The sequence below is a fragment of the Danio rerio genome, chromosome 8 (assembly GCF_052040795.2).
Source record: "Danio rerio strain M-AB ecotype USA chromosome 8, GRCz13ab, whole genome shotgun sequence".
NCBI lineage: Eukaryota > Metazoa > Chordata > Actinopteri > Cypriniformes > Danionidae > Danio > Danio rerio.
This window is the reverse complement of record NC_141028.1, coordinates 16,130,540-16,157,840: the sequence shown is the minus strand read 5'-3', so window position 1 is coordinate 16,157,840 and position 27,301 is coordinate 16,130,540. Positions and strand designations below refer to the sequence as shown.

Here is a 27,301-nt window from a genome sequence, read left to right as displayed (position 1 = left end):
CACACACGCACGCTCGTGCACAATGATTTTACTGCTTCTCTGCCCCCATTCTGAATGCAGCCATACATACCCACAACACCCCAACTGATTTATGAGCCAAATTTATCCCTGTCCGGACAGCAGACAATCTCCATTTGGGCTCTGCCAATAAGTGGGCGGAGAGGGGGGATTGCGGTCTCCGCTCATTTGAAATCACTCCAGAGAGTAAGGCCTTTAACAAGTGTGTGTGTGCGTGTGTGTGTGTGTGTGTGTGTCGGCATTACAAGCAGTGTAATCAATAACTTAAGGTCATGGCATTAGCATTATAGCTATTCTGTGGGGTACGAGCCAATCAGTGCTTTCATTCTCTACGGCCACATCACACATTACTGAACTCACAAGGGGTTTTATTGTTTCAGCTGAACATAAAACAAGATTTTGAATGTATCTTTTTCATTCTTAGTCAATCCAGTTTGTTTGCTGAGTGCTTTGGTGGATGTGTGTATAGAGAACAGCTTTAGTGCATTGAGATTGGACTGACTTTAGTTAACAAAATAACAAGTGTTGTTATCAAGTAATACCCATATGTTACTTTTTACTACAGAATAATTTGAATGTAGGCTTTACTGGTGAATAGTTATTGTCCTAAGGAATGTTGAGAAAATATTTTGCAAATTACTTTGTTTTTAATAATTAGGCTGGTGAGCATTTTAAAATATTTCCATTTCCTCATATAGAGTTTAGCTAAAAAAATCTAGAGAAGGTTATAGCTTTGTGTGTGTGTGTGTGTGTGTGTGTGTGTGTGTGTGTGTGTGTGTGTGCGTGCGTGTGCGTTTGTGTGTGTGTGTGTGTGTGTGTGTGTATGTATGTGTGTGTGTGTGTGTGTGTGTTTATAGAAGCTGCTGATATGCCATGTTTTAAAGCTGTTTAAAGCGTCATGGTGGCTCAGTGGTCGGTACTGTTGTAGGGCGGGCCAGTTGGCGTTTCTGTGTGGAGTTCGTATGTTCTTACTATGTTGGTGTGGGTTTCCTTCGGGTGCTCTTGTTTCCCCCCAGCCAAAGACTTACACTATACTGTCGGTGAATTGAATAAACTAAATTGGCCTTAGTGTATGTCTGTAGTGTGTCTGCCAGTTAAAAGCCTAGCAGCTGCATTTTGAACCAGCAGCAGGCGTACAATTGAAGCCTGCGAAACTCCTGAATAAAAAAAGTTGCAGTAGTCCAATCTGGACATAATAAAAACGTTGATGATGGTTTCCAACTCTTTAAAAGACAGAAAAGGCTTCAATTTGACAATGTTCCTTAATTGATAGAAACCACTTTTGATGACAGAATTGTTTTTGCTTGTCAAACTTAAACTCAGTGTCAAAAATAACTCCAAGACTTTTAGCATGACTGTGGACTTGCGGCTTGTAAGATTGTAAACAGTGGTTATCAAGGTGAGCTTAATGTAAATAAGCTGTTTGTTTGCATCAATCAGAACACACTGAATATGATATTTACAGAAGCTGTCATTGGCTAGATTATTCTAGATGGTTGTTGAGGTATTCTGAGTGTTTGCTACATTCCAAGATGTTGCTATAGATGCATCCAAAATTAGCATCCCATACCTAATTACAGTTTTTTTTTTCTAGGTCAATTTTAAAAAGTGACACACAATCACAGAGCATAGCAGAATGCTTTACTTTTGTAGACACTTTTTTTCATAAATGCTTATGATTGCTGCTAGTTACCTCACTACCTCCCTGTATTTATTAGGACACAGTCACTTTATCATAATCATGTTTACAAGCCTTTTGCACTATATACTGTTTGCATTATACTGTGTTTTTTGCACTATATACTGTTTTGCATCTGCACAACTCTGGTTTGCACTCCCTGCCATATGCCCTTAAGTGTACAACAAATGTTTATTTTTTACTTATATTTTTAGATTATATGTGTAATTGTATCTATTGTCATTTCCTTTTTAAATTCTACTTTTTGTATTAATAATATATGTTATGCACCTAGGGTCTGAGAGTAACACAGTTTTGTTTCTCTCTATGTCCTGTGCATTTGGTTGAATTGACAATAAAGCTGACTTTGAATTTGACTTTGACTGATGTAGAATTACGAGATTTAGATTAAGATTTTTTCCTGATATTGAGTTTTGACTAAATAACCTAATTAAGTTTTTAAAGGATAATGGATAGGCTATTTTGTTAAAAATAATAAGAAAATGAATGAATGAAACATTAAATAGCTTTTCTCCTTGTCATGTCAGATCAGCTCTGTCGTGAAGGATTAAAAACAGCTAGTTTGTGCTGATTGCTGGTTCAGAAGTGGTAATGGATGTCAGCACCTGTAACACAGATGGCTGAAGGTTATAGCATTTCTATATGGAGCTTTGTAGAAGCTTGTTTGCGTAGGAGCTGTTAATTGAGCAGTCTGCTGTGATTTTTTTTTTTCCACTCTCTGCACAATTAAATGCAAAGTTGTTGATGCAAATTGGGGTCTCTCTCTGTCTCTGTGTCTCTCGGTTGTTCATGAATAGCATGTGTAATTAAGGGGAACTGAGCATGTTTTTAATGTTTCTCATGAACCTGATGATCAGGCCGACTGAGGTGGACGTTGTGCCTTATCTACTTCAACATCAGAGTCTGTGTGTTTTGACTTGCCATGAAATATGATCTAAATCTCTGTAGAAGGAGACTGTAATAGTAAAGTAACCATCCACTGTTGGTTTTCCCTCATAAAAGACTTTTAAGAGGATTACAGAACATGTAGACATTAGGGATACACAAACACATGACTGATGTTTTCTTTTTTATTTGAGTATACCTTTTTAAAAATGGTAAAAATTGATATTCATATAGTTAAATAAATGTTACTGCACAGTATAATGTGATAATGTGCATGGTAATAATAATTACTTAATTGATTTATTTAAGTCAGTACTTGTTATATACATTTAAAATGAGTATGCACTTTTTGTGGTAAATGAGCCTTTATTTTATTTCTCCATATCTGTCTATATTCAATATAAACAGAAACACTAGATCAGACCGTTTTTAATTTTTAATTCATTTGGCTAAATATGATCGGTTTGTTGTAAAGGTATATCTGTTTTCAAATTTTATGTCATGATGTTGTGATGCCTACATTTAGAGATTTTATAATATAATATAATATAATATAATATAATATAATATAATATAATATAATATAATATAATATAATATAATATAATATAATATAATATAATAAATATATAAGCTGAAAAGATAATGATTGAATAATATAATGTAATATAATATAATATAATATAATATAATATAATATAATATAATATAATATAATATAATATAATATAATAAATATATAAGCTGAAAAGATATGATTGAATAATATAATATAATATAATATAATATAATATAATATAATATAATATAATATAATATAATATGATATAATATAATATAATATAATATAATAGTGTAGGAGGGATTTATTTAAACATATATTTAGAATTTATTGAACATGTATAGTTTCACTTTATAGGTTTTTATTACTTATTCCTGGAGATATATTATTTGTTAGCCAACACAGTAGAAGTAAATAGCAGAGTAATATTTAATATTTATTTTAATATTTAAGTTAAAAATGATTAGTATTAATAATTATATTAATTAAATATGTTGTATATGTGTTCACTTTGTGATCCAACTTTCTTTCTGTCTAAATGTGAAATATGTAGAATCAGGTTCTGGATTAAAATGGCAGCTTTAAAACAATTGTTACCAGTTCCTTAAAATGTTAATGCAAATTGTAAGACTAATTGCTATGCTGCTCTTTTTTTTAGCATTATTAATTTCACAGATGTTTTTTTTTCCCTCCGACATGTTGTTGAGATTTAGGGATTATTAGTCAGGTTTGTTGGGAATGATTGAATGAAAAATGAGACATTATGTTGGTGAGTGTGGGATGTTTCATTCATGCAGTTTGGGGGTAAAGTGGGGGTGGGGTTGAGATGAGTGGGCGGTGCTGAGATGAGTGGGCGGGGCAGACAGGCGCAGGGTTCATCTCTGGAGGTTACATGGCCCATCATCTCTCTAAGAGCTTTTATAGGCATAAATATTCAGATCCACACATACACACGTATATCCCACAGGTCCTTATACATGCCGTTCACACCCTTGCAGTTAGTCACATGACCTGGTATCCATGGTAACAATAGACAAAGGCCTTCTGGTGATTAGCAATGTGAAAAACAGACACAATTACAGATGAGCCCAATACAGTGAGGGAAACATACAACAGGTTTAGTCCACAATCCCACTTGTTTTACGGCAACATGCAGTGCAATCAATCACATGTACCACTAGAAGAGCTGTTAAAAGGTTTTCTGTGTTCCAGCACCTTCAGAAACGTCATCGTCATGTTTCTCCACGCTTAAAAAGAAAGTTGCTGTAGAAACAATATTTATATGTCATATTTATATTTATATGTCAGTGTGAAATTTAAAAGTAGAAAAATAGTTTGAAATTGAAGCTGCTATTTAAAATTGTAGTAATACTTCACACTAAGGATGCAACGATACCATTTTTTTGGAACGGATCCTGATACTGTGCCGTTTTTTTTTATTTTATTTTATTTATATGTATTTTTTAAGCATAATACAGTTCCTTCAGATAAACTCAAATAAACTAATGCAGAAAGTAGTGCTGTCGCTGGTTCGAGCCTCAGGTCAGTTGCCATTTCTGTGTGAAGTTTGCATGTCTTCCCTGCGTTCGCGTGGGTTTCCTCCGGGTGCTCCGGTTTCCCCCACAGTCCAAAGACGTGCAGTACAGGTGAATTGGGTAGGCTAAATTGTCTGTAATGTATAAGTGTGTGTGTGAATGTGTGTGTGGATGTCTACCAGAGATGAGTTGCGGCAGGGCATCCGCTGCGTAAAAACTTGCTGGATAAGTTGGTGGTTCATTCCGCTGTGGCAACCCTAGATTAATAAAGGGACTAAGCCGACAAGAAAATGAATGAATGAAATTTTGGCTATTGTTGATATCCAGGAATTTTTTTTACCAAAGAGGCTAGAAAAATTCTGAAGAATTCATTATTATTATTATTATTATTATTATTATTAATTATAATAAATGATAGTAGGCTACAGTTTTTTTTACTTTAAAACTTTAACAGATCGCTATTTTTATCCTAATGATATATGATGTAATACATTTGTATTTTAAAAATTAGTCTTGTTTTAATTTTTTTTTATTGCAATTTTTTAGGAATTATTTTTGGTACATTAAAAAGTGTGTTACGATGACATCTGACTAGCTAATCCAGCCAAAAAATGTCACTAAAATGCAGTATTTAAATCTCATAGTTTAATAGAAATTGAGGCGTATAACTGCAAAAAGGTCCTCTTTTTGAGGAAAAAAAGAACCACCCCTTTCACCAGGCTGGCTACGGTCCTGGAAAATAACACATTCACAAATTCGGATTTGGATCAGTACCAGCTTGCCGATACCTGATCGAGCAAAAATATGCGGTATCGAACCGATGTCCGATCCAAGTATCGGGATCAGTGCATCCCTACTTCGCACCATTACTTATTTGTTCAAAATAAATGAATGAAATGATTGTGTTGCCCAGTCTCTGGCATCATCACACACATTGTGATGGAGATTTGGTTTGATCTCATTATACGCTGCTGTGTAATGGTGCTGTGAACGGTAATAGTTGTGTGTATTATTGATCACAGGATATGCATAATCAATGCCCGGGTGGATGGCAGGCAGCACAAAGACAGCAGGCCTTCTTAGTCAAAGCTGCATTGATTGGTTTTCCTGCTGATTGCTCACAACAAGCTCTGTCGGAAAAATATCAGTGATTTCTACCTTCTGAATATGCGGATAAATGAGAGTTCTGCTTCGTCGCCTATGGAAAATTGAAAAACGAAGAAACATTGCACTCACAAAAGAAACCGCAGTGCTGTGGCTTCAACTCCCACACACACTTGCTGGAATGCATGTACACACACGCGGCAAACACCTGCTCATTCGCATGCATGGACACACACTCATGTAAAGGCAATTGGCTGGCGACTGAAAGGCCGTTCTCCTGCTGCCGGTTGCTAATGGCTACAAGGTAACGGCAGGAGCCTAGTGACGGGTCGATAACAGCATGTCACTCTCACAAACACTGATGACATAGAATTGCTCTTTGATAGCAGATGAGAAATTGAAAAAGGCAGAATAAAAACCAAAAGAGAATGATTTCTTTTTTTTATAATAGATTGAATTTTTTTAAAGAAGTCGATTTTGAGTCACCTTATATTACATATTATATATCATTATACACTGTAGTGATCTCTGTGTGTGTGTGTGTGTGTGTGTGTGTGTGTGTGTGTGTGTGTGTGTGTGTGTGTGTGTGTGTGTGTGTGTGTGTGTGTGTGTGTGTGTGTGTGTTTATTAGCCCTCCTTTGAATTTTTTTTCCTTTTGTTAATATTTCCCAAATGATGTTTAACAGAGCAAGGACATTTTCACAGTATGTCTGATAATATATTTTTTTTGGGAGGAACTCTTATTTGTTTTATTTTGGCTAGAATAAAAGCAGTTTTGATTTTAAAAAAAAATAAAAAAATTAAAGGTCAAAATGATTAGCCCCTTTAAGCTATATTTTTTTAGATAGTCTACAGAAAAAAACATCGTTATACAATAACTTGCCTAATTACCCTCACCTGCCAAGTTGACCTAATTAACCTAGTTAGGCCTTTAAATGTCTCTTTAAGCTGTATAGAAGTGTCTTGAAAAAAATCTTCCCTCCGTTAAACAGAAATTGGGGATAAAAATAAACAGGGGGGCTAATAATTCATATATGCACAAACACACAAACACACACACACACACACACACACACACACACACACACACACACACACACACACACACACACACACACACACACACTTTTATACAATTTACAATATATTGTACAATACATGCAATTTACAACATGTATACAATATATATACATGCATATATATATATATATATATATATATATATATATATATATATATATATATATATATATATATATATATATATATATATATATATATATATGCATATGCAATTTGTTGTATTTTGATAATTGTTTAATTCCATGTCAACAGTTCCTTTAGAAAAAAACATGATGTGCTCTATAATTTTTCCCTGCTGTATTTTTTTTATTTAACCATCCAAGGTATCTTAAGTCAAATTTGTAATTTTTATACGACTTTGCTTTTGTTTCATGTCTAAACATATTGTTATATTCTTTTTAATTTAGTAAATAGGGAAATATGAAAATAATAAATATTAAAATGTAAAAAGTTTTTTTTATAATTTATTATTTATTTATAATTTCTTTCTTTCTTTCTTTTTTCTTAATTTGCAGTAAGTTTCATAATAGCTTCTGCAATTGTCTTTTTTCTGTCAATTTATTTTGTATTTTTTGATTTGTATATTGCACTAAAAACATGCAACCGCATGTCTCTCTCTCTGTTTTTCTATCTCTTTCTCTCTGTTTGCCTCTTTCTCACACACACACACATACACACACACACACACACACACACACACACACACACAGACACACACACTTGAAGCATCTTCAGAAAGCAGGGAGCAGCTGCTGTGTGTCTTGTGCTGCTCTCAAGAGGGCCTGAGGAGGCAGAAATGCGAGACATCTCATTAACCGCTGTTTGAATGTGTCGTTGAAGTGCCCTATAGACCAGGGACAGCTTACGACCATCTTCAGCAGCAAAACTATAAATACGAAGCCTGCTGTGCTTTCCTGCTATACAAACGACCACAGAGGTTACAAGTCTATTCTGCAATATAAAATCATATAAATCACACATTAACATGAGTCAGCCAATGTCATGTGCGAAATTGTATTGTCATGATGCTCGCTTGCTGTATAGATTCGAGGAAACTAGTGTCTTGACTTGATAAACCTGATAAAATAATGAATGTTTAAATATTCATATTAGTTGTTTTGATTGTTAGTAATTAAGCGGGAAAGACTCCCTTAAAGTGACATTTTTTTCTGACAGCACTTTTCATGTAGTGTATTATGTAGCTGTTTGTGAATGTAAAAGGTTAAATTTCAAAGATAAAAGTGCACGATAATTGTCTCCTAAAGGAAAGAAACTCTTCTGACTGATCTGCAACAAGTTGTCTGTAATCCCAGTTTTTTTTTTTTCAGCACATGAAGCATATGAAGAGTTCAGATGCAAAACCCCAAATCCATCAGACCTCATATTTTTTAAATGAGCATTTTCTATCAGGCTCCTCTGATTAGGTTCAGAAGTTTCTTTTTATATGTAATGATAAGGTTATTATTTATTTAGTAAAAAAATTGTTTTTTTCAAAAATGTTACTTTAGACATTTCTTTGGTCTTTAACAAGGTAGATTTTCTCTTCAAAGATTTTTTGCTTCAAATCCAGCTAAATCCACTTCTGCTTTTTTTTGCGAAAACCTCTAAATCCACATATTGGGACAAGACAGTGCAATTAGCTGAAAAATCACTAAAGATGCAACTAAAAATTATTTTACCAAACATAAAACATATTACACAAACCACCTGAAATTAAAAATACAGAAATCTGTCAAGTAAGTGGTTCATTCCGCTGTGTTAAACCCCTAATAAACCAGGGACTAAGCAAAAGGAAAAGAAAAATCTGTCAAGTGGATTAATCAATAACATTAAAATTGAAATTAATAAACCTTGATTTGTTGTCGTTTCTGATATTTGGGATTTGCATTTAATGGAAGTAGAGTAATGTAAACTGGGCATGATGTTTACTGGGCAAAAAGGGGATGTCTTTCAGGCACTTTTAGAAGCTGTCATTAATTCATTCTCACCATACTCAAGGTCTAGAGTCTCTTTTTCCTCTCTTGTTTAACCTCATAGCATCCATGTGGAATAGTAGAACAGCATTTTCATCTTTTGTGAAACGCAGATGCCATTTAATGTATAGTAAATCAGACTCATCCAAAGGAGCATCACTGAGACAAAAAAAAAAAAAAAAAAACGTTAGAGTCCATGTCACACTTCCGACTGTACAATGTGTTTTATTTTTCTTATAGCGCACACATTTTCTTTTTCTTATAACGAGTTTTGAGCTAAGGGACATTTCATTTGCCATTCGCTGACAGTCGGACAGACTCATCCAGTTCATCAAACCCCTGTCTTTTAAAATCGAAATCGAAAGCAGAATAAAACAGTCTGCCTTATAAAAGCCGGCGTATCAGTGCACTGCTATTAAAAACATATGATTCGATTTGCTTCTTCTGATTGGTTCTTGGGACATTGCGGCTTTTGTTGTTAAAGACAAGTGGCGCTTAGAGGCTTTTGCCAACAAACTGTTATTTCTGAATGGGCTGACGCTACGATTTAGATGATTTAACACAAATATATTGGTTAAACATGTGCCTAAAGCATGCATTCAATGCCATTAGCTCATTTTTGATGGAAGTGGCGTTTAGCGGCTTTTGCTTCTGAATTCTTCATAAGTGGGTTTATTACAGATATCAAACGGACTTCATTGGCTTCCCACTGCGTTTTCTGTACTGTGAAAGAAAATGAACTATGCAGCGAATTCAAAAGAATAAAGACTTATCAAACTGTAAAAATAGATTAATTGACTTTACTTTAAAATAGTGAGTAAACCCATTGCCTTAAAATTAAGTAAATTACCTATACGCATAATTATAAAAATTAAGTAAAGTGAACTTAACAGTTCTAAATTACAACAGAACTACTTAAAATCAACTTGTCACTTTTAAGGCAATGGATTTACTCACTTTTTTAAGTAATCACTTGTTACAGTGTAGGTTGTTCATATTAGAGATGCACAGGTATGGAAACTTTACTGATAACTCTTAACCGATAAGCTGAAAAGCAGGATGGATCAAGAAATATGAAATTTGATTCTTCTGGATGCGCTGGTAAAAATGATGCATCATTTATCAGCTGATATTATTTTAATCAGACCGATAACTGCAACTTTAATCAGCCTTTACCGATATTGTGCTGATATATTGCACATCTCTTGTTCTTTTTTACTGCTTAAAAGTACTGAAGAAGGTGAAATTCAGATATGCCCTAGTGTTTAGTTCCTGAAAAGCCAGACTAAAGCAGACAGATCTAAGTCAAATCTGACCAATCAGAGAAGAGAAGGCTTTCAGAAAAGAGCTGATGCTGCATTGTGTATGAACAAATTTGTGCTTTTCTGACCTTAAATACATGTTAACCCACCAAATTGAAAATAGGATCTTTTAAAATAGCATAGGTGACATGTTGGTTAGTGGTCAGTTGGCATTTCTGTGTGGAGTTTGAATGTATGTATAAAATAGCATTCAGGGCAGTTTAAACAAATACAAATAAGAGATTCATAGCTTCTAGTCTATCTATGAGACCTTGTTTATGCCTTATACTTATAAATAAACACAAGTAGTCTTCTTCCTCCCAGAAAATGGACCCAAAATATTGATGAGTGACTCAGAATTTCTTTTTAGAGGTAAGAGATCCTCTAAAATCGCTTACATCCGGCTGTAATAGAGACGTACGGTACCTGTGTGTGTGCGTGTGTGTAATGGGCCTGAAAGAGCAGTGGGATGTATCCATAAACAGTTTAGTGTCTTTGCAAAGATACTTGAGGAAATAGGTGATAATGAGCCATGCAATTTAGGAAGAGAGAGAACAGCGAGTGTTTTAATGGAGGTTTCTATTGTGTCACATGATATAAACCACCCACTCATGCTCTTTCTGCCTAAAGCATTTAAATCAGTTCATTATTCATTCCAGTAATCTCTGAATTAGCAGCGTTATTAAGCTAATAGATGTGCCTTAATTGGTTGTAAAACTTAAAATGAAGATGATATGTAGTGCCTTGTATGAGCCTTTATGAGGATTAAATTTGATATCTGGGTGCAATTAGTGCAATATCTGGGTGCAATATGAATTAATTTTTCATATTCATAATTTTGCAACATAGACTCGTTTTGAAATCGTAGCCCTTATATACATTGGAGATCCCGAATTATGTAGCCAGAAGTATGTATGACTGCATTTCGTCTTTATTTTCGTCTTTGAAACAAACGCTACGGGGCGATATGACACGATTACCAGCTGAACGCTTTCCTGATTACCAGCTGACCGCTTCCATATGGACTGCTTTCCGGCTGTTAGCAGTTTGTCCAGTTAGCTCGTCATGCACGCCAGTGGACTTGGGTCATAGAAAGGTGTTGACCACAAAGACAGGGTTCAATTCCGTTAAGGAATGATTTCAGAAAGCAGGTAATTCAAAAACAGAAGCCAAAAAAAAGTAAATAACAGAGTGAGAATGTGGTAAAATTTGAAATCATGGTAAAAATCAGGCGAGGACTTTTTTTTCTGAATTGCTTTTTAAAACACTGTCGGTTGGGTTTAGGAAGTGGGTGGGTCAATCTGTACTTTTGAAAACACTATTGGTTGAATTTAGGAAAGGAGAAGGGTGGGGCAGTCGATCGGTCAGTCAGACAGTCAGTCGACAGTGGCCTCTGGTGGATTTACGCAAGGACAGCAGGCACGAATGGCACGAGAGAAATTTGAGATCTTAAAAAGCATACACAGAGGCCTCTGGTAGATCCGTGAAAACAAAAACTTACAAACCTAACTCTTATACATACAGAAATGTATATAAGAATGTGAATTAGTACAACCTTACTTTTATTGTTTCTGATGAACAAAAAAGAATTATTTAAAAAGAAAATGGCAGTGTTTCCCAACCCTATTTCTGAAGGTACACCAACAGTACATATTTTAGGTGTCTTTCTTATCTGAACCATTCATTTCAGGTATTTGAATCTCTTCTAATGTTCTGACGATTTAATTCAGGTGTGTTTGATTAGGAAGAGGTTGAAAATGTGTACTGTTGTTGTGCCTTCGGGAAGAGGGTCGGGAAACAGTGTCATCTAAAATGTTAAATCAATGTTAATTGACTGTGATGTCATTTAAAAGAGCAAAATAATTGCATGAAATATATATATATACATATATATATATATATATATATATATATATATATATGTATATATATATATATATATATATATATATATATATATATATATATATATATATATATATATATATATATATATATATATATATATATATATATAATTATACATGCAACACAGGCTCATTGTGAGTGAGTACCCCCATATACATTTCTGATCGGTCGGTCGGTCAGTCAGTCAAAAATGGCCTCTGGTGGATTTATGCTAGAACAGCAGGCGTGAATGGCATTTGTGAGAGAAATTTGAGGTTTCAAAAAGTGTACACAGCGGATTTGTGAAAACAAAATTTGCAAAAAAAAAAAAAAAAAGTAGCTTCTGGAATGTATTTAGCACTTTCCAGAAATGTATATTGCAAGTATGCATCTATAATAAGCCTGGATTGTGTATATATATATATATATATATATATATATATATATATATATATATATATATATATATATATATATATATAACTTTTTCAAACTAATAAACAGATTTCAACAAAAATAACAACAAATGTTTATTAAGCACCAAATAACCATGTTGGAAATAGGAGAATAATTTAGTTTTTTCATCACAGCAATAATTAACATTTTAAAATATAGTAAGAAATCAGCTTTTTTTATATATATTGTAATTTTATGTAAAAAAGTTTAAATAATTTCCTTATTACTGTATTTAATCTAATACAACCAACCTTAGATGCTCTTTCAAAAGCATCTTACAGACCCCATGCTTTGAAACAGTACTGTGCATATGATCTTTTTTAAAGCCCTGTTCTCTGACATTTACCGGAGATGACTTGCACACAGAGGTGTTAAAATATGCACCCCTGCTAATTCAGAAGACACAGCTCACCGCTGGGGACTGGATTAATAAGTCTTTTGTTTCATAAGCCTCTTGGCCTGCAGTCATGTTGCCTGAAGATAATTGAAAGCTTCATTCTGCCATTTTCAGAGGTGACTTTACCTCTGGCGTCACAGTGAAACCGTATAAAATGCATTTGAAGAAAACCACGTGGGAAAAAGGTTTAACGTGTCGTCCTGGTGCACGGATAGTGCATGCTGAGGCAGACAATGTTTTCTTGTCATGATTAATTCAAGAAGTCTGGTACTTTTTAAGGGAACTAAATATAGCTGTGTTGCATAGCCCAACCCATTGTGTATTAAAAATTAACATTTTAGACAAGCTTCAGTTTTAATTAAACATAATACAATCAAAATCTACTGTATTTGAGGACTCACAGAGAGGTTTGAAGATTATAGGTCATGGTCTGATTTTCTGTCCACTTTACTATTGAGTGTTATAAAATACCAAACAATATTTAGTTGAATTTTAAAAATGTAATTACATTTTTAATTTTATTTTGCCCAGAATTTAGAGTATTTTCAGGCAGCCAAAATACATTTAATTTAGTCTTTTTTAATCTTATTCTGTGATGTGGAAGTGTGCTCCTTTTTGCAGTTGTTTTAGATTCTACTGCCTATGGGAGAAATGACTAGGAAAAATATTACAGAAAATGATCAAAGCACTTGCTCTACAAACAAGTGTGTTCATGGCTAAACATAAAAAGTAGAATAAAATAAGAAAATATAAGTTTGCAACATGAAGCAGCATAACGAGTTGTTTTGAACATCTGAATATCAATGGAAGTGAATGAGACCGGAAGTGTCGAGAAAAAAACATTTCAATGGCTGCGCCGGCTCGCACATTATTGAAGACATTGAAAATCTTCTGTGTTAAATATTGTACTTCTGTAATATTATGTCTTTTGTTTTATTTTATTGTATTCTGTTCATTTCTGTTCATCCGCTTGACACAGATTGTGCTCGTGGAGTTCAAATGCATTTCACACTTAGTATAAGTTTAACTGCAACCGACTGGATAATTTTGCCAGCCATTTCCTCTATTTGTAAACTCAAACCCATGGCATTTAAATAGGTATCTAAGTTAAACAAAGCAGACAAATCTTCAGTGGATGTTTTATCAGTGACCTTTCTAGCTATGACTCAGAGAGACGGAAATCTTCACAGCGCCATGATGGAGCTGTTTTTAAAGCCGAGCCTGCAGATGTCTGGCCTGAGTCTGACTGTGAGCTGGACTGATAACACTTCACACAGTCTGCTCCTCATTCCCACATCAGCTGAGCACAGAGAGATTTTAACATAGAGCTCAGAAATAAAAAAGTAATGAATACTTTTCTGTCTGTGTTTTATTACAGTGCCCTCCACTAATTTTGGCACCATTGGTAAATATTAGCAAAGAATATCTTTATTGTTTATTCTTTTGATCTTTTGCTCAAAATAAGAACAAAAAAATAGGAATGAACCAATTTCTTTGTCACCAAACATTATGGGCCAAAATGGCCCTGTGTAATGAGTCGTGGTACAACAGAGTTGAGGATCCAAGTGCAGTTTATTAAGAGAATCATCAGGCAGGTAAAGGTCTAAACTGGGACAGACAGGAGCATTCAGATAGTTCAAATGCATAGTCAGAGTACAGGCAAATGGTCGGAACAGGCGGCAAAACAATGTAAACAGTAAAACAAAAGCCAAGGTCAAAAATTTGACAAGACAAGGTAAACGCTTTGTTGTGCTCACAAAGATGTTTATATCTGGGTAATTAGTCCTCACAAGCTTCAGCTGTGTGTTTGCAATCAAAGGGGATCTGGTGGTCGTAACACCTTTATTCCACTACGCTGTCTGAAAAGGCTTTCAAACTGGATGCGGTAAGTGCTGTACTATGTAACCCATTCATTTCAATAGCTTGTAACTCGCAAGGTTGTTTTTTTACCAACCAAAGTGCAAGAGCAGTGAATTGCACCGTCAACTAGCTAGATTGTGTGCACACCACTGTTAAACAGCTCAATTTTAGATATTCCGCTCATGTAATCTTATCTAAGCATAAATCGCACATGCTCACCGGAAAACAAAGTCTGCTCAAATAACAAGCGGACAAAGACATTTCTACGTATGCTGTTCTTTATTGACTATTTTTCAAAATTGACTGCATTGTTGTGCTGTTGTGCTGTCATAGGAACGCTGGTAAAATGCAGTAAAGTCTAGATGGTATACATGGCCAGCTGGAAGTGTGAGTCGGTAAAGACTAGAGAGGATACGCACAGCAATAATGAATATTTTTACAGTAATGTGATGGTTGGGTTTAGGGTTGGAGTAGGGATAGGCGTTAATAAAATAAAATTTATTGGGTAATTTACTAAATAACATAAATAATGCTCAGCACAACTACTGTTTTTACAGTACTGTGATGGTTGGGTTTAAGGTTGGGGTAGACATTAATAAAATACAATAAATGGGAAATTGAATAAATAATATAAATATTTTTTGTTAATTTCCATGCCTCTTGACTCGTGTTGTTATTTTATTGGCTCTTGATTTTTAAAATCAGTATAATTTTAGTTTAATTTTAGTTCAAAAGTCTTAAAAAATACATTTTATGTTGAATAAAATACAAAAGTTATTATTACTACACATTTTTGGTTTCGGTTTTTGGCCAAGTGAGTTTTCTATTTTAGCCCACTATTTTCTTTTTGGTGCTTCACCTAAAAACAATTATTGAAACCCAAAGCTGTTTGTGGTGTTGGTGTTGGTGACATCAGATTGTAGTTTTATAGACATTCTGACACCAAGACTTAACCAACATATGGAGATTTTTTTTCTCCTGTTTATATGTTGATTCCCTTAATTATTGTAACACGGGGAGTGACAGAGGCAACTGGGTTTGGATCCACATGCAGGTTTATTTGGCAGTCAGACAAGCAATGGTCAAAACAGGTGCAAACAGATGTATAAAGACAGGTAAGAGTCGTAGTCAAAGTATAAGGCGAGAGGTTGAAATGCAGGAGGCAGACAGGGACAAAAAGGCAAACAAGGCTAAGGTCAAAACACGGGAAAACAAGACATGGACAACGCGTTGTAATGTCACTAGTTAACAAGACTCGGCGATGGAGTGAATGTGTGTGTTGCTTAAATAATGTGTTTAATCACTCTTTGACAATCCTCTGGTGGTGCGAGTGTAATCAGTCAAAATGAGGAAGCATGTGTGTGTGTGAGCGGAGGGCATGAATGAAAATGTAGTCCATAAATGGCGAATTTGTAGTCCATAAGTTATTGAGGGTGATCTTGACAATTATTGCCCAGATGGTGAAAATCTACATCTTCAGTGTTTTTGCTGTTTATTATACCTAAGTGAGTGAGTGTGGCTTTTTGAGGCTCATATTTATACCCCTGTGAAACAGGATATCATGGTTGAATAGTTTCATGTTTGTATTACCCATGTGTAATAATGCAAACTTCAAAATATCAATGTATTTACATACAGTAATAAGTCAACATAGGCTCATTCTGACAACGTAGCCCTGTATACATTTCTGGAGATCGCGAATTATGTAGCCAGAGGAACCTACATGTATGGCTGCATTTTGGATTTACATGAGAATAGCAGGCGAGTATGTCACTCACGAGAGAAATTTAAGATCTGAATGAGCATACACAGTGGCCTCTGGTGGATTTGCTAAAATAAAAACTGCAAAAAACGTACCTCCCGAGACGTATTTGGTGCTCTCCAGAAATGTATATAGCAGTACGTTTTCAGAATTAGCTTGGGTTGTAGTAGGTGCATTGTACCTAATTTTTTACTTAAATGTATAAGTATGTAGTAATTAAAGCCACTTGATGTAAAGTGGGATTTTTTTTTTTTTTGTCTTTATAAAGCTGTGATGTTTTTCCAGTGGTTTGATATCAATATGTTGTTTTTTTTTTCAGCAAAAGATAAAAAGGCTAAATAAGGTGATATTTTTGTATGGCCTTCTTTGCTTATATTTACCAAGTGTGCCAATATTAGGGGAGGGCACTGTATGTGGAAATCTACAGACAATTTTACTAAGTGCTTTAGCTTTTTGTGTTATTAAATCCGTTCGTTTGAAAAGAATGAGCTAGTCTTTGTATACATTTCTAAAAACAATTATATTGTGGCTGACCAATTAGGCATAAAGTCTTCTGCAATTATTTCTAATGCAATGTTTCCACTCCTGGAGCTTTTAACAGAGTTAGAGGAGAATATCCTGTTTTTGTTCCTCTCTAACAGATGTAGAGTTGGGGAAATCACTCAAATTATACTTGTTTACTGGCCTTCGCTGTCAGGTCACATAAATGACTCTGTGTTGATCTGTCAGTATGAAGATGTGGAACAGATCTGCAGTTCTGATATCTGGAGAATAAGGGTCAGGACGATCAAACTTCAGATTGTACAAACTGTATACTTCAGATCAAAGTTTAGACTAAAACAGTTGTGCACTTTGAGGTTGATTATGTTAAGGGTTCCCGAGATGCAGTTTGAAAGATTTAGGTCAAACTCTTGATTGCATTCGTTAATGTAACTTTTCTCTCTGTGCTTTGGAATGAGCATGAAATGAATAGTCTCATTAAAGAAGTTCAAAAGTGTGTTGTTGAAAGTAAACAGGTCAGAATAAAGTATTTTGGGATTGTTTTGCATTTGGAGAAGAATTTCAGAACCACGGACAGCTCGTGTTCTTCAGTGGAGCTGCTCCCAGATGAGGATAGAAAAACATGTTTGTTTGACATTTTCAAACTGTGCGATGTACATTGAATAAAACAGAATTATCCAAGATATAAAACACCAGCCAAAAGTGTAATTAAAGTAACATTTAAAAAAAAAATTTGTTAAACTGTCTTTGACATTAAAGTATAACTTTTGTATAAATATACAGTGGCTTGGAACCCACATGGTTTCAACTATATTTCATTTTTAATTAAGCTGATATATATTTATTGTCTCTTGTAGCTATTTTAGCATTAGTTTTTTTGTGGCTTTGAGAGATGAAAATATTATTGAAATTCAAAATATTACTCTTATTAAAGTGTACATTTTTGCACACTTAAGCAAAAATATTGACTGCTAATTTATATACTTATAATATGAAACAATAAATACTAAATATTTCCTGTTTAGGTTCATGTATTAACTCATTCTCTCTCGTTTTTAATGTTTGTTTAGTTGGTTAGTTGTAATCTGCAAAGAGTTTTCATATTAGCGCTGATTATTTCCTGTTTTCACATATTTTGTGCATATTGCAGTTACTATTTTGAACATTTAGTAACATTTTACAGTAAGTTTGCATTAGTTAATGTTAGCTAATGTATTTGCTAACATGTCAAGTCAAGTCAGACTTTATTTAGGGAGCACCTTACAAACACAGAAGTGACCAAAGTGCTGTACAGAAAATATACAACAAAATAAGCATGATAGTCTATAAAATACATAAAATGCAAGATAAAGAAGTAGAGAAGTAAAGAAGTGTATCAGCTCAGAGATATAAGGTAAAATAATTTTAAACTGTACTCCGTTAAAATAGTTATCTTAAAAATACCCCAACATATAACCCAACTATAGGTATTATAGCACCTTCCCAACTATGGGTTATTTTAACCCAGTTCATTGGGTTATATAATTTAACCCAAAGTATTGGGTTGTTTTGATTAAATGTAAATTTTTCCCATTCTGGTATTACTATTGTTACTATTACTAGTACTACAATTACTATTACTATTACTTTTTAAAATCATTTTTATTATTTATTTAATTTTTCTTATACTTGTTTCTTTTATTCTTGTTTATGTAAAGCACTTTGAATTTCCACTGTTTATGTGCTATATAAATAAACTTGCCTTGCCTTGCCTTGCCTTACAATGTATTTTATAATTATGAAAGTGTAAATTAATAACAAAGTATTCAAAAATATTGAAAATGCTTTTTTCCATTACGTTTTAGTTCCAGACACTTTTGGTAAAATAAATATAGAATCACAAACAATGAAAAAAACAGAACAAAGTACAGACAGTTATAAACTGTGCAAGTAGAAACCATGTGTTGATGGAGCAGAATATGGAGCTCTGTGTGCTGTAGAGGTTGTCCAGCAGCTGCAGCAGGCTTTACTTAGTGTCCACAATGTACAATACAGTTTAACCACATCCAAACGCTTCTAAAAGATGGTCTTGGATGGTGAAACAAATATATAAACACAACACAGACAGGTAATTTAATAAAAAAATAGCATTATTGCGTTATAGCTTAAATAAACTTTATAAAACAAAGCAAAAACAACACTACGCACACATATTAAAACTGTTAAAATAAAATTTTTTAACCCAACTGGTTGAGTTATTAAATAAATAATCAAATAAAGGTTAAAAATAACCCAACAAAGCACCAAATATTTATTCCAACTGATTAAGTTATTAATAAATAACCTAATAAAGGTTAAAAATAACCCCAAAAAGCACCAAATATTTAACCCAACTGATTGAGTTATTAATAAATAGCATAATAAAGGTTAACAATAACCCAACAAAGCACCAAACATGTTTAACTCAACCATTGGGTTAAATAAATAACTCAACATTTTTTAGAGTGTATTTTAAAATGTACTGGTAACCAATGATGCGAAGCAAACACGAGGGCAATGTGGTCATATTTGCATGAATATGAACAACATGAACAAACAATGATCAATACATTTATTACAGAATGTTTATTCATCTTCAATACCATTAGGCAATGAAAATAAAGCTAATCATTGTTAGTTCTTGTCAACTCACAGTGCATTAACTATGTTGACAAGCACAACTTTGTATTTCAATAACGCATTAGTAAATGATGGAATTAATAGTAATTATGATTAATAAATGCTGTACAACAAATACTGTTCATTCTTAGGTTAGTAAATTACTAGTAAAATGGTAAAAAAAAATAGTAAATAGTAAAAAAAATAACATTAACTAATGGAACCTTATTGTACTGCAAAGTGCAAATACTTTGAAGTGGCTCTTTATTTTATTTTTTTTGCATTGACTTAATCTAACAGTTAGAACAAGCAGACACCTATAAGTATCTTGTCAGAATGGCATGCACAGCTAAATCATTCATTGAGTCGTTTTTGTGAACCAAATCCACATCATTGTCGTACTATCTCTCAGACCGGCTCAGATTTCATACCCAATCATCCATTTCACATCCCATCTGTGTCATCCTCAGCTCTTCCTAATGCATTCACTCCAGTCTGGATACTGCCGGGAATCCCATCCTCCTCCCCCAACCCCATACAAAAACCAAGATTTACACCCATCGGCTCTCTGATGAATGAGTCTAGACTGAGACTCCTCTCCCTCATGCTTACTTTGCTCTTACATACACTACATGTTATTTACACGGCTGTGCATGCCAGACTCGTTAACGTGCATTGCTAATGATCTCTAGACGCCTCCTGATTGGCTGAGCTAATTGTGGCTTGAGGGCCGAGGGACTAAAGGGTTTTCCTTTATCTCAAAGGGATGGCTTGAACTTAGCATTGAAGGGGGGGTCGAACGGATGGTTGTGAGAGGCTTTTATGTGCCGCGTTTCATGTCTGTTTCCCAGCATGCATCATTCCTGCTTAACGGGTTCTGTCCTACTGCAATCCCACCCACACACTTGAGCCTTTTAATAGAGCGTGCCAGCGAGAGCGCATAATCACCCTCTCTAATTTACTCAGGATGATGGGCCCTCGTAAAAAATAAAAAACCTCCAACAACAGAGCGCATCGTTATTGCTGCCAGGCGTACAGTTTAATTCAGCGGTGATGATTGAGATCTGTGTGTTGAGGGGAGATAAGGGACTCTCGCACTCGTGTATGGTGGCGCCGCGACAATGCAAACAGCAAGACGAGGGCGATAAACTGCGTTGAGGCGGTTAAATGGATTGTAAAATGAGGATAGAGAGGTCATATACAGCTGTCGGACGAGGAATTGCTGTGTTCACTTGTTCACCGGCAGTAGACACTAGAGATGGTATCGCTTGGACAATACTTGTGCCTAAATATTTTATATAGGTTCAGCATAGAGGAATTCAATATAGATGAATTAAAATTATATAAAACATTGCTATAACAATGTAAACATCAAGTGTCTTTATAAACAGTGTGGCTAAAAATCATACTAGGCAGTTTTTTATTTTTTTATTTAAATGTTTTTTTTTTTTTTATTGCCTAGGGTTTTATGTGAGGGTTGTGTATAAGGGTGGGTGATAAAATATTTAGTGTAAAAATCCTTATGTCTATTATGAACCACATGCAGTGCTTTACATAAGTACACCCCCTTTTGAAAATGAATATTTTTATCTATTTCCCAGTGAATATAGGTAATATATTTTTGATGCATTTAAACAAAACTGTTTTATTAAACATATATATTTATAAAAATTATATTTTAGTCACCAAACATATTTAGAAATAAAAAGATAATTCTATTAAATCACGTGAAATTAAAAACAAAAAATGTATAGATTTTTTTCTTCTGAATTTGATAAAAAAATTGTATTTAATATTTTTCCCTAACATATAAATTAGCTTGTACTAAATTTGGACTGGTATTAAAAGTTATTTTGTTAGATTAGCTCCAGATTTTAATTTAAAGGAGAGATTGGCGTGGGGTGTGCTTATATATGTTGAGCACTGTAAAAACAAGAATTTGTGCTTGTGTGTGTGTGTTTGTGTGTGCGTGTGTGCGTGTGTGCGTGCGTGCGTGCGTGTGTGTGTCAGTAAAGCACTTCAACTCAAAAAGATTCCACCTTGTTTTATCAACAGGTTTCTGTCTTGTCCATGTATGGTTATTAAAATCTATTTTGTTGCTTCAATTAGATCTGGCCTAGTTGGCAGCATTGAAGTTCTTAACTTGCAGCCAGCTCACTGTGATTTCACCAAATTACCAACAAAGCTATATTGCCTCATCCTCACAATATGTCTCAGTTTGTTTTGGCAGTTAAAACAATTAAAGCAAGTTAACCCATATCTGAGACAGAAATAAACTTACATTTATACATATAACACAAATAAACATACAATTATTTAAATCATTTAAATTAACAGTTTCATAACCACTGGCTAGGAGAACTTCTGTCCAGCTACAAATGTGCATCTACTTCATTCAATCACTACATCAGTCTTTTTCAAGCAACATGCAACAGTAGCTTGTTTGACGGGGAACAGTGCAAAAATTGATTTCAAGAGTTCCCACTTAGATATGCTTGGCACTTATAGTAGGTTTGGCATGCTGTCCCGGGAGAGAACCCTGAGCTCGGAGATATTTGAGCCCAGGGCTCCCGCCCGGTCTAGAAGCATATCAGGAGAACCGAGATCAGGTAGGTCTCGATCACTCCCCCTTTAGAAGGGGAGAAAAAGGAGGAGATGGGGTGGAAGGGGGATTCTTCCAAAACGAAGATAAGGAGAAAGTGATCCATTTATATTAAGCTAGGATCATTCTGATTGGATTATTACTGATTACGGATGAGTGGCCAGCGGTGCACAATCATATCACGTGCTCCTCTCGAAATTAGTTTATGAAACTTTACTTGTCAACATGCAAAAGGAACTCCAAGTGCATTTTTGTTTTTGTCTCCAAGTTACTTGTGCCAAGAATAGGTTGTATATATATATATGGAACACCTCAACTGCAGAAATCCAAAGGTTCAGTCTGTTAAGCTAAGCATGCGCAATGACTTCCTTCTTATGTGGTTTTATTGGTGGGTATGCGAACCAGCTTATAAGTACATACCGCCACCTACTGTGATGGAGGCACACTTTAACTTACCAACAAGAGTTGTTCATATGAAGAGCTTAAAAATCATTGAGTCAACAAGTTCTCATCTAATCCATTTGATTATTTCTTCATTTCGTTTTAAACAACTAGAATGAATCATTTAACAGAATTAAACTCGTTCCATTCTTTTCCATATAACATATTTGTGTTTTGCAAATCGAGCTAGTGGCTTGTTGACTTTTTTGAGTGTGTGTGTGTGTTTGTGTGTGTGTGTGTGTGTGTGTGTGTGTCTGTGCTTGTGTGTGTGTGTGTGTGTGTGTGTGTGTGTGTGTCTGTGCTTGCGTGTGTGTGTGTTTGGGGTGGGTAATATGGTCAAAATAGCAAATTTCTAAATTTTAAAAAATGTATAACTTTTCTACATATTTATAAATAGATAAAAACATTATTTTCTTTTATTTTGTGTACATATTGCTTAATGTTGTCGAGTGAAACAATGCTATTATTAAAGGTATTAAAATCAAATACAGTGAACACTGTAGCCAATACTACACACTATGTTCACAAAAGATTAAATTCACAACATTTAACATTGTAACATTTCAATCTAAAATCAAAAATAATGTTTTGTTTAGTAGAAGTTAAATTCACCCTTATTATTTCCATTACCCCATTTGAATAGTCACTTTATAGGTACTGCTATCTCAAAATTGCCACACTGGTTGGTTTAAAATCAACACATGCCACAGACTGTATATTGTCTACTAACAACAACAAAAAAAGATCAATTTATGGTACAAACTTGATATGCCGTCTGGCTCTCAAAATCATGTACTGTACAAGCTTTTTTTTTTTTTTTTTTTCTGGAAAGGCTAGACAGCCGATTTTGTTCCTGCAGGGCTTTTTGGGTAAAACAATACACAGTCTGATCCCTTGATCCATGGGAGCAGTCAGTTTTGGTAAACCTAGGCACCCAGAGGGAAAATGTTATATTCATGTGAAGAGAGTGTGATAGAGAGCAAGAGAGATGAGCGAAGGGATCAGTGTGTAGGATTTCTGTTTGGATTTAACAGATAGAAAGTATCATAGTCAGGGAAAGTCTGCTGTCAGTTTATTGCACTGCACTTTGTAAATTGAAGCACTGACAGTCTGGTATTTATAATTATCACATTAGCTCAGTAATAGGCGGAGAGTAGGAGGTCTTTTGTGGTCGTTTGAACACAGCATATGCATATACACTGGAAGCACTGCTTTTTTGACTACCTCTGGAAGCGGTCAAAAGTAGACATGCTCAAAACATTTCAGACCCTATTTACACCTGTATATTTAGCATTGTCCCCTTGCAAGTAAACCATGTTTATACAACTTTATTAATAAATCAGTTTATTTATTTATTTTTTTTCATACTCCAAACATCTCAGCTGTTTCTGGATGCACTTAAATTGGCAGTAAGGACATGTTCCTACATGAATTGACAGAACACAGATTATTTGGTTTACATCATAGACTGTAAAAGATATGGATGTAGCATCCATGATGTCACCCATAGGTTTCTGAAGTACAAATGAAGCTACAAGTAGGCGTGGCCAACCATCACCATCATCACATTTGTTTGCGCGTTATTGCATCAACTGGGGGTTACCAAAACAGGGCAAAGAGGTGGAGCTTGAGCGGAGCTACAGATACCTGCTAGCATTTTGCTTAGACAAGCTTTACTCTGGGAGAAAAGCTAAATACCTCATTACCTGTGTTTTGATTATGTTCTGACCACATGTGCTTGGTTGTATACTACATCAATAAAAGTGTTTAGTCTTTTAAAACGTTATATACATAAATATGTACATCGAGCCACTAAGAATTGCTCTTATGATGTTTTTCTACAGGAGGAATACGCAAATTACTTCTAAATACTTCAAACATAGTCGGTGCTAGTAAATGCAAGGCTATTTATGAAATCCAGGCATAACTCTGTATGACAACATTTCAGATGACTGTTCTAGAGCCTACAGATAATCAATCTGTCAGATTCTGGAGTGCATTACAGCTCTAAAGAAAATGACAAATGATCATTTTTAAAAAAGTAAAACAAATACAAATATAGATATGGTTTATAAGTTTATAATTTCACTCACCTGGGAAACTTAACGCATGCCATATTATCCGATAATTGTAAGAAATTATTCCAGAAGGCAATTGACTGAGTAAAGCTACATAAAATAAAACAAACATATGATCTATATGACGAGTTCAGCGGGTAATCAGCCAGAATCACTAAGGTAACGTGATAGCGAGCAGCGAGACCTAGCTGCCACTCAAGTGGCCACGCCCTTAATTATGCAGACTTATTAAAAATGATGCAGATGAGTACTAAAAAACGTCACCCCCTCACAGCTGTCATAAATGGTAAAATTAGCTATATACACCAAAACCATCTTTTGTATCAGTCTGTAAACATGTTTTTATCAGCTGTAAAGTTGGAAAATTTAGCATTGCAGTCAGTGGACATCTGGAATTCCTGGAGCGAGCCCCCAAATGCGAGTCGATGAATTGCAGTTTCGGTTACTTCCATAATGGCTACACAAGGGAAAGTGGGAAGTTGCCGCTTGGTTTACTTTTTGTGCAAAATCAGTGTAAAAAGCAAAAAGCTGTCATGATTGGTTTATACTTATTCTACCATTTAAAACTAGGAGGCAACATGGTAGCTCAGTGGTTAGCACTGGCGCCTCACAGCAAGAGGGTGGCTAGTTCGAGTCCCGGCTGGGTCAGTTGGCATTTCTGTGTGGAGTTTGCTTGTTCTTCCTGTGTTGGTGTGGGTGCTCCAGTGTCACAGTGCTCCAGGGCACAGTCCAAAGACATGCGGTACAGATGAATTGAATAAACTAAACTGTGAAAAGTGTGAAAAGAGTGTGTATGGGTGTTTCCCAGTACTGTGTTGCAGCTAGAAGGCATCTGCTGTGTAAAACATATCCTGGAATAGTTGGCGGATCATTCCGCTGTGGCGACCCCTGATAAATTAAGGGACTAAGCTGAAGGAAAATGAATAATTGAATGATGAAAACTAGGGCTGCAACTAATTATTTTGCTAATTGAGTAATTGTATGATTATTTTTTCTATTAATCAGATAAAATAATGATGCTGTTTTTATTTGACACTTTGCTTATTATAACCATATAAAACTATACATAATAGTATCATTTATGTGTCGAAAAAGTATATTTTTAAAAATGCTAAAGCCACATACCGAGTTTAATAATCTTTCATTTTTAAATTTTCAACCCTAAAATGAAAAGCAAAGCCAAAAACCAAAAATAAATAAACAAAAAGCAAAACAAGTCTTATTGTATTCACATAACTATGATATTTAGATTATACTCATAAAAATATATAATCATGCTGACAATAAGATATTAAGCAGCAGAATTGGTTGAATGGCTACCGTTGGCAAGAAATTACAAAAGTGCTTTTTTTTCTTCCTCCTCCCTCATTTGTCTTCTCTGAGGACGGTCTTGCTCCTTTGTGTCCAGGTCATGACAGAGACATAAAGCCATTATAAGGCTAACAAGAGGTGAACAGCAGGAAGACTCTATTTAAGATATCACACAGAGCTTTCTCTGTTACTATGACGACACAGACTTAATGAGGACGAATGCTTTTCTTCTAAGGAGCTGCGCAATTTGTTTACATTTTATTGCCATGTCTGGTTGAAAGGAACATGAAACAAAATGTATGGCTCATTTAATATTTGTAAAAATGACTTTTTTTGTGGCACAGACTGTTCAGTGGTAAATGGAATTTACCTTTATAGGGATTCATTGGATTGTGGATGTTAATATTTATCCTTGTCTATTACATGTAAAAGTAGGTTCAGAGGTGGGGTAGATTCCATGTTGAAGGAAGACTATAAAACAAACACTTAAAAAATATGTAAATAAATTATGCAAAGGAATTTACATTAATGCCAAACTATAAATCTGATTTATGTAAATATGGCAAACTTGAAAATGATGTCTCTTTCTCTATTTGTTGCAAAATGTGCAATATTTGATGCAAAACAGCTGTTAATTGTTGATCGTATCGGGTGTTTTCCATTTATTTGTGCATTTGTGGTGCATTGGGAGACCTGGATTTCTGCTTCAACAATATTAGAGATTGAACATCTAAACTTTGCATATTGCCAAAGTCAATTCTTTGATTTAAAGTTTTAGTAGTTTGAAACAAAATATTGACTAAGAAGACAAACTCAAATGTAAGAAGAGAATTTAAGTGGAAAATCATTACAAGATATTTCCGTACTCCACAAATTGTAGCAAAGATAAGAATAGGCTCATCTAACAGATGTTGGAGAGAATGTGGTGATCAGTTAGGGAACCACTCTCATATCATTGGGTTTTACCCAAAGCTGCAGCAGTTCTGGGATGATATCTATAAGGTGCTTGGAGATATATTTTGTATTGATAATCCCTTTGATCCAACCGTGGCAATCCTGTATGGTATAGAGATTGGGGAAAGAAGAGTTATTTATTTGTATTAATTAATTTATTAATTTTATTTAAAAATATTTGAAGCAAGATGGAACCCAATTCTAACAATTATACATAACTAACTTTAAACATACAACTTAGATTTAGTAAACAGC

At 34.5% G+C, this 27,301-nt stretch overlaps 1 protein-coding gene across 2 annotated transcripts in view; it reads left to right on the top strand.

Annotated features, from left to right (window-relative positions):
- Positions 1 to 27,301, top strand: part of xpr1a (xenotropic and polytropic retrovirus receptor 1a) — a 161,011-nt gene that overhangs the window by 79,704 nt on the left and 54,006 nt on the right.